The sequence below is a fragment of the Chelonia mydas genome, chromosome 7 (assembly GCF_015237465.2).
Source record: "Chelonia mydas isolate rCheMyd1 chromosome 7, rCheMyd1.pri.v2, whole genome shotgun sequence".
Classification (NCBI taxonomy): Eukaryota; Metazoa; Chordata; order Testudines; family Cheloniidae; genus Chelonia; species Chelonia mydas.
In genome coordinates this window covers 20085001-20100554 of record NC_057853.1, presented here as the reverse complement: position 1 = coordinate 20100554, position 15554 = coordinate 20085001, and the positions used below count along the sequence as shown (strand labels likewise).

General features: G+C 42.7%; 1 protein-coding gene across 6 annotated transcripts in view; it reads left to right on the top strand.

The window, feature by feature from the left end:
- Positions 1 to 7658: 7658 nt before the first annotated feature.
- SLC6A6 (solute carrier family 6 member 6) overlaps positions 7659 to 15554 on the top strand; it is a 74420-nt gene continuing 66524 nt past the window's right edge. For 3 of the 6 annotated variants that reach the window (XM_027822424.3, XM_037904523.2, XM_037904522.2), the window contains exons 1-2: positions 7875 to 8074; positions 14756 to 14791. The gene's annotated coding sequence lies outside the window, so the exon portion shown is untranslated. Of the gene's footprint in view, positions 8075 to 14755 lie in introns of all 6 variants that reach the window. The other 3 variants (XM_007059953.4, XM_043552095.1, XM_027822425.3) reach the window with 3 other exon arrangements.

Genomic DNA, 15554 nt, shown 5'->3' with positions numbered 1-15554 from the left:
CCTGAACAAGGAATTCAGGGTTTGGGCCACTTAATAATAACCTTCTTGACCCTATCATTTCTAGAGAATTTGATTTTCTACTTTGTAGTAAAGATGTATTTATTGGGGAGGGAAGGGTTCGAGACTTGCTTAACCTTGAGTTTCTTTTCCAATATTCTTTCTCTTATATTCTACCTACGAAGGCAGAATGTCATAATTACTGTTGACACCACAGATCTGCAGGTGTTCATTCACTACTTTGGCTGCTTCTCTGTAACAATAATAAGGTGATTTCAGCTTAATCCCTTCCAACCCCCAGAACAATCTATATTTGGAGCTTAATATGCAGAGCCATCATAACAATACCGAGCATGGGGAAGTGACAGTCTCTATCCATGCAGTTCTAATGCAGCTTCACCTAGAATATTGCATTCAGTTATGAGCACTGCTTTACTAGAAAGATTGACAGACTGAAGAACAGCAAAAAAAGACAAGGGCATTTGTGGGACTGAAACACAAGGAAAGATTAAAAGAGCTAAATATGGCATTTGGGCTAATAGACAATATGAAGGCTATGAAAGGCTATGAAAATAGTTTATTACTATTTGATGGCTGTAAAGTTGCAGAGGACTTTTACATAGAGGTATGACAAAGGCCTCATCTACACTATAGCTATAGCTGACCCAGTTAGAATGTTTGGCCCCTTATCCAGCTACAACATGGCTTAACAAAGTAATGTAGATGAGACCCAGTCATGGCTGTAACCAGGTCAAAATCCTGGACAGTCCAATGATTCAATGCAGTTATGGGCCCACTGTTAGATTCCATCTACACAACAAATGTTAGCTATGTTGTAGCCAGGTCGGGACCAATTGTCATAACTATGCCAGCTGACTTGGTCATAGCTGTAGCAAGGAATAAGAATACTTAGACAACATTAAGAAAAGGAAAAATTAGATTGAATACCAGGAAAAAACTTTCCAACAGTGAAATTTTTCAGGCTGTGAAAAAGTCTACTAAATGCAGGACAAGAGCCCCATTATTTGGGAGTCAGGAAGGCATTTAAAATGTTAAATATTAGGGACTATGCTAGAAGCAACAATCCTGCACAGTCAGGGAGACATGTTACTAGAGAGATGCTAGAGCAGGGGTGGGTAAAGTACAGCCCATGGGCCACATCCGGCCCGCAAGCCATTTTAAGCCAGCCCGTGAATCACACCACGCGGCTCTGCCCCACTCCAGTGCTCCGGCCGGGGCGCTGGGTCGGGGGCTGGACCAGCAGCTTGGCCCCGCTCCGGCTGGGGTGCTGGGTCAGGGCTGGACCATGTGGCTCAGCTCCACGCCAGCGTTCTGGCCGAAGCACTGGGTCATGACGGCACCACGCAGCTCGGCCCCACTCCAGCGCTCTGGGGGCGGAGGCTGCACCAGCGACTTGGCCCCACTCTGGTGCTCTGGCCAGGGCGCTGGGTCATGGGCCGCACTATGTGGCTCCTAGAAGCCACGGCATGGCCCTGCTCTGGCTCCGATGCGCTCCAGTGGGAGCTGCAGGGGCAGTGCCTGTGGATGGGGCAGCACGCAGAGCCACCTGGCCGCACCTCCACATAGGAGCTGGAGAAGGGACATGCCACTGCTTCCAGGAGCCGCTTGAGACAAGCGCCGCTTGGAGCCTGCATCCCCTGAGCCTCTCCCCATGCCCCAACCCCCTTCCCCAGCCCTGATCGCCCTCCCGCTCTACAAACCCCTCAATCTCAGCCTGGCCCACTCTCCTGCACCCCAAATTCCTCATCCCCAGCCCCACCCTAGAGCCCCCACCCCCAGCTGGAACCTGCACCCCTTCCCACACCCTTGCTCCAGCCCTGATCATAGAATCATAGAATATCAGGGTTGGAAGGGACCTCAGAAGGTCATCTAGTCCAACCCCCTGCTTAAAGCAGGACCAATCCCCAATTTTTGCCCCAGATCCATAAATTGCCCCCTCAAGGATTGGTTTCAGAGTAACAGCCGTGTTAGTCTGTATTCGCAAAAAGAAAAGGAGTACTTGTGGCACCTTAGAGACTAACCAATTTATTTGAGCATGAGCTTTCGTGAGCTACAGCTCACTTCATCGGATGCTCATGCTCAAATAAATTGGTTAGTCTCTAAGGTGCCACAAGTACTCCTTTTCTTTTTCCCTCAAGGATTGAACTCACAACCCTGGGTTTAGCAGGCCAATGCTCAAACCACTGAGCTATCTCCCCCCCTCCAAACCCCTCAATCCCAGCCTGGAGCACCCTCCTGCACCCCAAACTCCTCATCCCCAGCCCCACCCCAGAGCCCCCATCCCAAGCCGGAACCTGCACCCCTTATAAAAAGGGCTTTGCAGAAACATTCCCATTACAGGTGCATTCTCATGTTTAAAAAGAGACTAGAGATTTTTTGAGTTTACAGGAAAATAAAAAACAGTTGCTATGGGAGAAAAACTTCCACTTTATTGTGGAAACAAGCTCTCTCACTATGCCTAATCCTGGGGCACGTTTGGAAACATTCACGCTTTTGCTCTTTGCAAAACTTTGTAATGTTAGTAGCAAATAGCTCTGATGCTGGTGCAAATTGCAGAAATCTGATTTGGATTCATATCTGTGTACTACTGGGGGAACACAGGTAATTTTGCATCCCTTAAGTGACATGAAATTCATTAAATAAAGACTGAGGATGAAATCCTGGTCCCACTTACATTAGTGGGAGTGTTGCCATGGACTTCAATGGGGCCTGGATCTCGCTCCACATTTAAGCCTGAAACGCTGCGCAGGGGGAGGGTCCCAGAGCCCATGCTGTAGCCCAAACCCGCACGTATAACCATGATCCTAAATCAGCTGACCCTCACCAGCCGCGGCTGTGCCACGGGTTTTTTTATCATAGCGTAGACATACACTAACAGCTACTGGATGAAGAACATCCAAGGAATCACCATTATCACCCTATTCTATTTAGGTCTATTTAGTAATTTATACTATGCTCTTCACCATAGTACTTGAGGGCCTGCTGCACCAAATTATGCATGGTCAGTGCTAGGACCCACGGTCTGTGGAGTGTAGGAGAGTCCTGCAAAACCCATCTGCATACTTCCCCCAACAGAGCCACTGCAGGACTTCAGTGCTGTAGAGAGGGATTTACATGGGCCATTTACCAAGGTGAATATTACCCGTAATCCTGCAGTTCTTTCACATGCAAAACTCCCCTGGGCTTTAACCGCTGTTCATTGTGTGAAATAATGACACCAGAATTAGGCCCATCAAGATTACATTATTTTGCATAGCAAATGCCTTTTGGCCTTTTCAGTCTTGTCTCTTGTCTATTAATAGCACACTTAGACCTAGCTTGGAAAATGCGATTCACATGATAAAAGAAGAATTTAAGAATATATCAAATACTGGGAAGGAACTGACATTCCGAGTATTGTTATGAATACAGAAGTGGCGCTAGAGCTATGTTCCATTTGATTTGATTTAGTTTAAAAAAAACAAAAAACAAAAAAAACCAAAAACAATACATGTATTGCTGATCTTGCCAGGCCACTGAAGTAAAATGGGACCTTTATGCCAGCACCACAGGATTCAACCCAGGGTTATTGTGTGGTAGTTACCTAAAACTAGTGGAAACTTGTTTAAAATAGATATTAAAAAAATCTAGCATGAAGTGAGTTGATTTAGTAAATACTTTAACAACTAGAGTTTTCTGGGAAAGCCATGTAATTGTTTTTACCTACACTACGTAAAATAAATGATACAAGTGACCATTTGATTGTTAGCAAATAGCAAGCATTCAGGAATGTACAGAGGGAATAACTCTTTTTTTGACAGGGGAATGGTCAAAGGGAACAAATGTTTTCCGTCTTTAATTGCTTTGATTCTGTGAAAAAATGTGCAATACCACATCGCTGAGCATGTAGAACAGAGTTGCGAAAGAAGACCGTGAGCTGCTCGTCATTTTGGTGATTAACAACAACCACACGTGGTTATTTTAATGTAAGGAAAAAGGATTTTGTTTCTTTCTCTTTTTGTATAACAGTGGGTCTATTGTCCCTTGAATACACACACATACTTAGCATTAATCTTTAATCACTAAAGGGAAACAATCAACTTTAAAAATGACATTCTTTTCTGAATTTTCTAAAAGATCTGCTCTAGGACTTATTTTGAAGAAGCTCTACTATGGCCCTTGTTAGCCAGGAGATCAGACTCAGTGATCACGGTTGTCCTTTCTGGCCTTGGAATCTAGGAATTTATGAAATTCAATGTAAAAAAGTCTTGTGAAGAGAAGCCCCTAATGGCCAGGCAGTTTCAAACACCACTGACTGCTATAGTTTCCAAGAGTAGACACTACTATATTTATTTTGTACATTGTGTGTGCTAGATGTTTGGAATCTCTGGGAGGCTCAAGCCACAAAGCCTGGGTCTGGTCACCTGAGTTCTAGTCTTGTGTCCTACCTGCTTGTCCACACTCCCTCTTCCTTTCTGGTTGTTAGGTTTGTAACCTTATTTGAAATCTCACAAAACTAGGGCGTGTTCAGGTGTGAGATTTTAGTTTGGAGACTACATAGGTAGATCTCAGAGGTCTGTAAACATCCCTAAAAGCTCAGTCTCAATCAAACTGAATGCAGCCAGAATTTCTGTGGAAATTATCAACCTGGGAGTAAGTGAGGGCTATGGGTGTAGGTGTGTGTTGAGGATGTAGATGAAGGGTAGATCTTGATTGTGTTCCAATTACTGTTGCCCTGGTCCCAGTACAGCCTGATACTTGGTAACACAGAAGGGAACTCTTTGTAGAAAAAAAAAAAAGGCTCCCCAGCCAACCTCTGCAGCCTGTGAGCGTGACTGTGGGAAGGCGGTGAGGACACAGGGCATCTCAGAACTGCAGACAGAGACAAAGAATGAGTTGTTACATATTTCACAAGCGACATCAACCCACCGAAAAGCCATACAGGGAAAAAAGGCAAAACAAACCTTGAGCGGCTAGAGCATAGCAGATTTAGATTAAATCTCCGGAAAAACTCCTTAACAGTAGGACAATGGAACAGACGGCCTAGGAGGGGGGTCGTGGAAGCTCCTTCACTGGAGGTTTTCAAAAGGAGGCTGGATAGCCATCTGTCATGGATGGTTTAGACACAACAACTCCTGCATATCTTGGCGGGGTTTAGACGAGCTGACCCTTGTGGTCCCTTCCAACCCAATGGTCAGGGCCAATCAAAGGGGGGGGCCAGGAGGGCCATTTGCTCTGGGCCTCAAGCTCAAAGGTGGCCTCAAATTTATACACTTGTTAATTTTTTGGCATTTGATAAGTTTTGCAACTTGTTTTTATGTGCATCCCTATTGGACCAAAATGTGACACACTCTCTCAGCTTAGAGCTGCGAATTTAAGCAAATAAGAGATGTGATTTGGTAAAAGACATAAGTTTTTTGTTAACTGATATAGATTTTATCATATTAAAGAGTTAAAAATTTTCATAAATATTAATAAAAATATATCAGTTCTGATGGCACAAGATTAGACCATGATGGATGTGTCCTCTCAGATCAGCTGATTATATAAACAAACTACTACTAGTGGCTGGTGCTGGATCAAGTGTATGTTGAAAGGTAGCGAATTGTTACATTTTAGTGTCTTTATAGTTTTATGTCTAGTGGACTAAGGAATTATTTATGTGTGAGAATTCCTCATTATTGTCTTTTTATGGTAGCTAAAAGAGGTGACTGGTTGGTTGGTTGAGCCCTAGCTTGGTAGCTTGGCCATCGTCATCGGCTTTCGTAGCCTATAGGCCCAGTTTCAAGGTGAAAATTTGTGAGGACAACCTTGTATAGTGAGTTTCGTGAGGACACACGTTTGAAATTTTTGGACATTATCCCTCTGTCTGTATCCATGTCAGTGTTTACTATATATATATATATATATATATATATATATATATATATATATATATATATGTCATCCCTTTGTCTTCAGCTCAGCCTGTTATATTATACCTTTCATACTTGAGTTTTGATTCAGTGATAAAGATAATAACCTGTCTGACTGTTTCATTTTGTGTTCTTAATTAGTATTCCTTCGTTTTAAGTCTTTTCAGCATTTGTGTAGCATTCAGCATTTGTGTGAATCTCACTGCACAGGCTCGAACTGAACTTCAGTCTATTCAGAAGCACATGTCCAAATTTGAATACATTCTGATGTCATCTTTTTGTGGATGAAACTACTTAACAATGATCCACCAAACTAACCTGGTAATTGAAGCACACAATGTTACACTTGATGTTGAGAGGGATAACACTGAAAGTCTTATCAATGACATTCGACAGATTCGTGAACAATGGGAAGTGATCCTGACTGAGTCCAGATTAGTAGCACAGAATATCGGCATTTCGTCTGAGTTCTCTACCAGTCGCAACTTACCTACTGAATCCGATGCCGAGCAGCATTATCAATGTCTTTCTTGTCATCACTGATTCTATTCAATCAGGTCTTACATGTCGATTTGAATCATTGTGACTCTCAAAAGATCTCAGTGACAAGGTCACATTGGGGGGAGGGATACCTCAGTGGTTTGAGCATTGGCCTGCTAAACCCAAGGTTGTGAGCTCAATCCTTGAGGGGGCCATTTAGGGACCTGGGGCAAAAATTGGAGATTGGTCCTGCTTTGAGCAGGGGGTTGGACTAGATGACCTCCTGAGGTTCCTTCCAACCCTGATATTCTATGATCTTCCTCAAACAGATATATTCCACTAACTTTAAACTGGATTGCAAGCCAAAGGAATTGCTTCAAGAAATACTCAAACTTGGACTCTCTGAGGTGTTTCCTAATATCACAATTGCATTGTGTATTTTTGTCAGTTTGCCTGCATCAGTGGCTTTGGGTGAACGCGCCTTCAGCATGTTGAAGCAGGTAAAGAACTATCACTGTTCAACTATGGGACAAGAGGTTTTTAAGGTCAGGCTTGACAAAGCCCTGGCTGGGGTGATTTAGTTGGGGATTGGTCCCGCTTTGAGCAGGGGGTTGGACTAAGGGGTCCCTTCCAACCCTGATATTCTATGGAGAGCGTTTGAATGGGCTCACCATGCTGAATATCCACTGTGACATTGCCCGAAAGCTACATTTTTCCTCAATAATTAGTGCATTTGCACAGAAAAAGGCTAGAAAAGCACGTGTTAAATTAAAAAAAAATCAAATGATGGCTCACTCGTTTTTTTTTGGTGCCTTATTTTGTTTTCATGTGTCCTCATTTTTTATTTTTATTATGGCTAGGGGGCCTCTCTGGACCTCTGGGAGGGCCTGCCTCTGTGGTCCTAGGAGTCTGTGAGCCCTCCATCGCCTGGATGGAGACAAGGCCTGGGACCTAGGCTCAAGGGGGGCGGGCGCTCGGGTTAGAAATGCTGGGTGACTCCACTTGTCAGCGCAACTCAACGCCTCCGCCGCGTATCCGGGGCACCTGGCGCCGCTGTGCCTCGCTGCTCTCAGTTACACCCCTGTCAATCCGGAGTGACTCCAGCGGGGGGTGGGGGGTGGGATGCGCGGCAGAAGAGGGGGATGCGCGGCGGCGGAGGAGGAGGAGGAGTGGGGGGGGGGGGGGACGGGCCGGCAGCCTGCGCGGGGCGGGGGCGGGCTGCCCCGGCAGCGGGGAAAGCTTCCACTTTCCCTTTCGCCGAGCTCGCCTGCTGGCCTCGCGTCCGCACTCAGCCTCCCTGCTCCCAGCAGCAGCAGCGGTTCCCCCTCCTCCCTGCCCCCGGCCCCGCTGGCCTCTGCCCCTCCCCGGAGCTGAGCGGGCTGCCTGCCAGCCCAGGCTCCCGGGCTGTGTGTCTGAAGCGTGGCCCCTCCTTCCCCCCCACCCCTTCCTCTAGCACCCCCGCCCCCTCCACCAAAGAAGAGGCTGAGCCGGTGTTTTTCCACTCAGCAGGATGGGTGATGCTCAACGCTCCCTCATTAGACAACAGAGACGAGAGGTCAGGAAGAAAGCGCTTATAAATCACCCCCGCCTCCCTCGCAGCCCGGCTAGTCGGGCGGTACCTTTCCCTGGGACGCACCGGGCAGACGCCTAGAGCCCTGGCCAGCTACCTGAGCCCGCAGCAGGTAAGATCCCCTCTCTATTGTCTGCCAGAAACGGGGAGAGCCTCGCGCTCCGGTCGCTCCCGAAGGCAGACGGGGAAGGAACAAAGAAGGAGCCGTCGGGAGGAGGCAGCGAGGGTTTTTGCCTTTGCCGAAGGAAGATCTGCCCGGCAAGAGAGGGAACGAGGGAGGACTGATCGCTGCTTCTCTCTTGTGGCTGCATGAAGATGGCAAAGAAAAGACCCTCAGAAGGAACAAGGGGGGGGGGGGGCGGGCATTGCCTTGGTGGATCAGGGCTGCAAATGTCTCATCTATGCTCAGGGTCTGTTTCCCTCCTGCCCCCCCCCCCCCCCCCCGACCCATATCTTCGCTGTGGTTTGCCGTGCCCTGGGCTAGATAGATTACAACGTGCTGTTTCTTTGCATTTTGGTCGCGCAGGTCAATAGTGCCGTTTCTTTCTTTTCAAGTCCCTTATAAAAACCCAACACCTACCTATATTTAATTGCTATCTAGGCTACCGTGTGGTTTCTCGAGCGGTTATTTCCATCTCGCCCTCCGTACATGCTCCACCACCTTATGTTAACTTTTTTCAGATAACAGTTTGCAGTGTGAAATTAACCACTTGCTTGGCAGCTCTCCAACCGTTAAAAAGTACATTTCTTCTTTCCCAGCCCTGCTGTTTCCTCCAGTGCAAAATGCAACATTTTTTTGAAGGCTGTATGCAAACCTCCAGTCAGGTCCAATTGAAAGACCAATACATCCAGTGCTGTTGCAGCTGCTGCTGCTACTAATGGATCTGACTGGGGTCTGACATTCTTTTCTTCAGAGGCAGTTAAAGTTTCCATAAGTGCCATAACTTTGTGGGTCAAGATTCTGATGTCAGTTATCTTGGTGTCAAAAAAGTAATTCTGGATTCACATCAGTGTGGATTGGATCAGAATTTGGCCCAGTGAGTTTAAGATGATGAATATTCAGTGGTGTATGATAATGTAACAAAAGACAGACTTTGGAGACAGCTTTAAGTTTCCATATATGAAGATGAGGGGTGTGTGTGTGGGAGTTAATTTGCATTCACACAGAAGATAAAACATGCATTAAAGATGGAGAATTCAGAATATATTCACCCACTTCCTCATTCGTGAGAGGTGAAAAAATATATTTTTCTTTGAGAATTACTTTTTTCCTTCACAGTGACAAAATTCTTACACTTACATGTTCTGAAATCTTGATTCTTCTCTTTATTATTATTTTTTAAATAATAATAATAATAACAAAGGAAAACATAGTGGGAAAACAGAGGTACAGAAACAAGTTTGAAGAAACACAATCCCACATATGAAGGATTTTTGTGTTTCAGTAGACTTCATGCCAAGATGGAGAGAGGCTTTTTTTTTTTGGTTAGTTCCCATTTTTTAACCGTATTGGGAAAGGCATTAAGAAAATGTGCCAAGAAGAACTGGTTGTGTTTATAGTGCTATTTTGGTAACCACTGTATCTTTTTGCTTATATGTCAAAATGTTTCAAATGTTGGACCAACAAAAAGTGGAGCGGTATTGTTCAGGAGACATGGAGTTAGTTGTCTGGGTAATTTGGTACTTGGATGACAGTTGCTACCAGTTTAGATTCTATGGCTTTAGGATTGTAAGGAAATCAACCCAATAAAACTGTGTGTTGTGGAATGTTGAGGAGAGAGACTTTGTGCAAAACTTTTAAAATCTTGGCATATGGATTTGTTACTTCTAGATTTGGATTCAAGCAGAATTGGCCGACTCTTTTTGGCCTTGTTTATTTCCAAAGAAGTATTATGGAAAGATTTCCCTGTGGGATGTTGGTGGAAGATCATTTCCTTTTACAGAAGTGTACAGTATGGTCGTGGTGAGAGAGGGAGATTTTAGTTTTTACAAAGGGATAGCTACCGTACTAATAATGCTATTTGCCTCCAATATCGGGGCACAAGTTGAGGGTGAATTGTATGTGTCTGGAGGGAGGATACCTGTAGTAAAGGTGGGTGAGTAAATGTTAGCTAGTACCTGTGAAACATTCAGAGATAGCCCATCTCTCACTTAGGTCTTTATCTACCTTTTTGTTCTTTTCCCCCCTCTGTCCTCTTCTCCTCTTGTCTCTCCATCTCACCATCTCGATCTTCACTACTGTCTTCATCTCTCCCATTCTCTTCCATCTTCTCTTCCTTATGGCTTATATTCTCTTTAGGCTGCAGCCAGTAGGGGGTGACATAGTTTCTCAATCAGTTCTCAGGCAGATCTGACTATGACACTCCAGCCACTAGAGGGCAGAATATGGAGGACAGGCAAACTTAATGTGCTATATCAGTGATACTCAAACTGAAGCTCCTGAGTTGCAAGTGGCTCTTTAATGTGTCTCCTGCGGCTCTTTACAGCACATGATATTAAAACACTGCGACACTTAATTATTAAACAAACTAAGTTATTAACCAGTCAGGATGTTTTTACTGTGTTATTACCTGCTTGTAGTTGATAAAGTAATAATACTTGGCCAGTCATTTTGCTGTGATAATAATACTGTATATATATATATATATATATAATTATATATATAATTCTCACAGCAAAATTACTGGCCTATATATTCATATTTAAACAGTAGGACAGGGGAAATATTTAGGAGATATATTTAAACAGTAGGACAAGGGAAATATCTATATCTATATATATAGATGATATTTCCCTTGTCCTACTGTTTAAATATGAATATATAGCACTATAGTAAATGAAACAGTGAATTCACACTACTGAGGTCTGAGTATCATTGTACTATAATATAGATGGGGAGAGAATGGAAAGGGCAAGGGAATTCCTTTTTAATTTTTTAATTTCTGTTGTTTACCATTTACCAACCTGCATTTTCCAGTGTGTAGTGTCAGACAACTGGCTTCAAAATCCTCTAGCTACCTGCTGCTTAACTGTGTGCAGTGCTAGGGCACTATGTAAAGAGCAGTAAACTGCAGCCAGCATAAAGCAATCTGGAGGCATTAAGGAGATCGACAAATGGGTGGAAGTGCTTGTCCAAAAATGCCCTTCTTTGGTTTTAGGGATATCAGGCCAGATTCTGGTGTAAACCTGGAATAATTCTGCAGATGTTAATGTACACTAATGTAATGCAGGGGAGAATTTGGCCCTTCAGTTTAGTTGGCAGCCATTAGCTTATGCATTTTTATTTTTTTGATGGTTTGATGGTTATTTTTTTTTATTTTTTTTTAAATGGCACAATGCGTGAGCTGAGGTAAGAATGGGTCTCCAGGATGTTTGAAATCATGTATGAACAAGAGGTGCAACACTGCTGTGGAAAAATACAAAGAAACCTCAGACTAGATTACTATTTGTGCATGATGTTGGAGAAGTCCTGCCTGCAAGAATTTAATGGCTTCAGTAGGGTTCTTCAGAGTGACTTGTTTTACAGCTAAAACTGGGGAGAATTTCAAGGATTAATTCCTTAATTTGAAATCTGAATACCAAGACTGAGCTACAGCCTCGTGATTTGCACTTAAAGCCTCCTTTCCATTTGGGGATGCATTTCCAAAGAGGCTTTTAACTGAGCAAGTCCTATGGATTATAGCGCGGTTAGAAAACCCCATATAGTGCTTTGAAGCTCTACTCCCTCATAGCCTAATTGTTTTGTGCTGTGTGTGCTTTCAGTAGCAAGGAGGCATTCCATTCTGTGTCTTTCTAACTTTGGCTGTTCCCACTTGGCTCTGCATTGAAAGTGTAATCTGCATTTTGCACTCAAATGCATCAGCATAGCCAACTGAGGGTATAGATTGTGGGGCAGAGAAGTGTAAACCCTAAAGGACAACTAAACCATCATTGCACAGAGAACTGAATTTAGGGTAAACCAAAGTCTTTTCACGTTACTGAAGCATCCTGAATTTTCAATTTAATACAATGGCAGAACTGTTTAAACCCCAAACAATCACATTTTATTTCATTATGCTTTCCCTCCTCAGAGCATAACAATATAATCTTTCAGTCTTCCAAATCTTTATTTTCCTGTAGATTATTTGCTCTACAGTGTCATTACATGTACCATAGTGGAAGCATTTTCTGGAGAAAAGATTAATTGTTTTCTTATTCTATTGGATCTGACAATATCTTGTTTAAAGAAATGAGTGCTGTAAAGGAAATGACTATCTGATTAAATTTATTGATGGGAAATTGCACTTATAGAATGTAGGTTAGAGTCAGTTCCATTGCTAAGGCTCTTTCTGTCCATTGCAAATAATAATGCTATCAACCCTAGTATTGCTTTGGAAAGCCCTCTGTTTCCAGTATTAAAAAACCCATGCAGTATTCCGCAGTAATAGCAGGTTCAGAACACTGGATCTTTTGACTGAGGTCTGTACTATATTTTTAAAAAATGAGTAAAACAGCATAGTCACCATCATTTAATTTTTAACTTTAGATATATAAAAATAATTAGTGTCTGAGCCTTCTCCTCCATCTGTGATTTCCGCTAGAGCACCAAAAACACCCTTTGTCTGTTTCTACTAATGGGGGGTGGAATTGGTGAAATGAAGAATTGGTAGCACAGTATAGCGCCAGGTACTGCATTTAGTCAGTGCAAGCTCCTCATCACACTCCTCTGCCAATGCTCCTCAGTTCTCATCTCCCGGACCCCCTCTGTTATTCCATTGCTCTCCCTTCCTTCCCAGTCTGCCAGCACACCTCAATCGTGACCTGACACACCTGAACCAATACCAAACAGGGGCTCTGTACAGCAGTGCCATGCTCTGTATTGTTTTTAGAATGTAGACAAATGACTCCATAAAGATGCTTTTGCTTTCTTAAGAACACTTCAGTTCAGTTTGAAACATGCAACAACTAAAGATGAATGTGCAAGGTGGAGGAGTTACAGCTTTTTAAAAAAAGATAAGGAGTACTTGTGGCACCTTAGAGACTAACACATTTATTTGAGCATAAGCTTTCGTGAGCTACAGCCCATGAAGTGAGCTGTAGCTCACGAAAGCTTATGCTCAAATAAATGTGTTAGTCTCTAAGGTGCCACAAGTACTCCTTTTCTTTTTGCGAATACAGGCTAACACGGCTGCTACTTTGAAACCAGCTTTTTAAAAGTAATACCTTATCTGATTCATCACCCTAATCAATTGTCAATGCTTTAAAATTGCAGTTTTGAATAGATTACAATGGGAGATTAGTGATGAAAGAAGTCAAATGCTCTAACCCACATTTATGCTACAGGATTGCTTTTAAAAAGTAATCCCATAGTCCCATCATTTAAGCACTTCATACAGCAAATTTCCACTTAACTACAGTGGCACTTGGAATAGTCCACTTACAGGAATGATTCTCCAGTGGTTTGGAAAGAAAGTCAGAGTATGAAGTTGTCCTTCCTATGTTCATTGAATTTCCCCCCCCAAGTGTATGTTGGGATAGGTTAAACCAAAAGCTAGAGCCTCTGCTGGTATAAATCGCTGTAGCTACATTGATTGAGTTGAGTTATATCTGCTGAGGATCTGACCCAAAGCATTTTTAGCTGTTCAAAGAGAGAATGTACATGCTAAACTCTGGTCATTACTGCATTGCTAAACTTATACCGTGGTTGACATTGGTGTAAAATACTCCAGTAGAAGTTTGGAAGTAGAGGTGCAGTAAAGTTATCCATTAATTTATTTCCAAATTTAAGTATGGGGGTTGCCATTGGAGGGCCAACATTTACCAATATTATTTTACCTCAGGGTCTGAGATTCCAAGAAAAAAGAGAGAGAAGTAATAGCAGTTGGCTTCTTCTATTGCCACCACTGTATTCATGTGGTTTTTGTCTTTCTGAGGGACTTAGGGCTTGTCTACATGTGGGAGTTATTCCAGAATTAGAGTGTCCGCACTTGAAGTTATTCAAGAATAGTTATTGTGTTTTAAATTCACACCCTTGTTAATCCAAATTAACTTTTAAGTTTACACAATCCCTGTTTACAATGAAGACAGGAAAGGGGAATGGCATGAGGCAGGGTGGTTATCCAAAGTCATTTGTTGGAGTGAAGGCTTGTTTAGTCCCAACAGCTCCATTGTGTTTGTTGTTATGGTTTCCCTGCCATAACAGAGGGAGCCATCCACTACTTTTTTGGCTGCAAGGCTTGTGCCTCAGTGCAACTGTGTCTTGGGCACAGGGTGGAGGAAAGTGATTTGCAAAACCTATGAGACACTGCCTTAGGGGTTGCCCCAGATATGCATGTTAGCACTGCGTAGATGGGAAACAGAGATCCTACAGAGAGGTGCATGTGGCCATCAATGAGAACTTTAGGAAGTAATTTGAAAAGCCTTCTTACCTTGCTCCACATAAAATGGCCTTGGAATGTTATTTTCACTCAGACAGTGTAATTTACTTGCTCTTAATACACATGCAGGCAAAATTTCTGTAACAATTCATATTAAAAATTTGCTGTGGGATGACGGATGAGAAACGACCTATTTTTGTGGTATTATGTTCAGTATCTTGATGTACTTCAAAAAACTTCTTTAGTTCATACGTATTATTTGTTGGATATCATCTGCATGATGATGTTTAAATCAAATGTATCTTAGTATCCTGATGGACGTTTTCCCTCTTTTTTTTTATTTTATTTTATTTTATGTATTTGTTTATTTATTTGCTTTCTCTTTTTTTTTCTTTTTCTTCTTCTCCCTCTTCTCCCCCCCACCCCCCCAAAAACAGGAAGAGAAAATCCATTCAGGAGAGACTCTTCTTCATGTAAGTGTTATTTATGTTCATTTATGAAATTACAAAAGGATTATAAAAACGATTAGAATGTTCAAATACTGAACGCTTACCATCTGCTCATAGAAACCAACTGAACAAAGAGCATGTAAATATAAACTTCAGTTACACAATAACAATACTCAATACCTGTTATCTCAAATCTATATATGCAGTTCTATTGTGTATATCATAGTAGTACCTAGGCACCATCACAAAGTACTTTACAGATATTGGTAACTCCTATGAAGTAGGTATGAAGTAACGTCTCACTTTATATATGAGGGGCAACGGATGCAGAGAAGTTGAGGGTCTCTACCAAAGCCCATTAACTTGATGGAAAAACTTCCATTGACTTCAGTGGGCTTTGGATCAAGCCCTAAGTGACTTGGCCAAGGTCAAAGAGGGAATCAATATCAGAGCTCAGTTTAGAACTCAGGAGTCCTAGCTCCCAGTCCTATGCTAAAAATAAGCTTCTCTCTTTTGGATTCTTCTACAAAATCCAAGTTGTGTCTGTAAAGTTGTTTTTGTTTATTTGTTTATGTGTGTGGCCTCTTGTAGCATACAGATATTTCAGGCCTTTTTTACAACCCATGGACCCTCTAAAATGAGATTAAATAACACCAGCCATCAGTGAATATTGTTGCAAATGTTTTGTGAATACATTTGCCTCCAGAATAAATGCTCAGTCTACATCAGGCTGATGAATCTTGTACAGGACTCTCCATAGAATACGTAAAGCTACACATCATGGAGT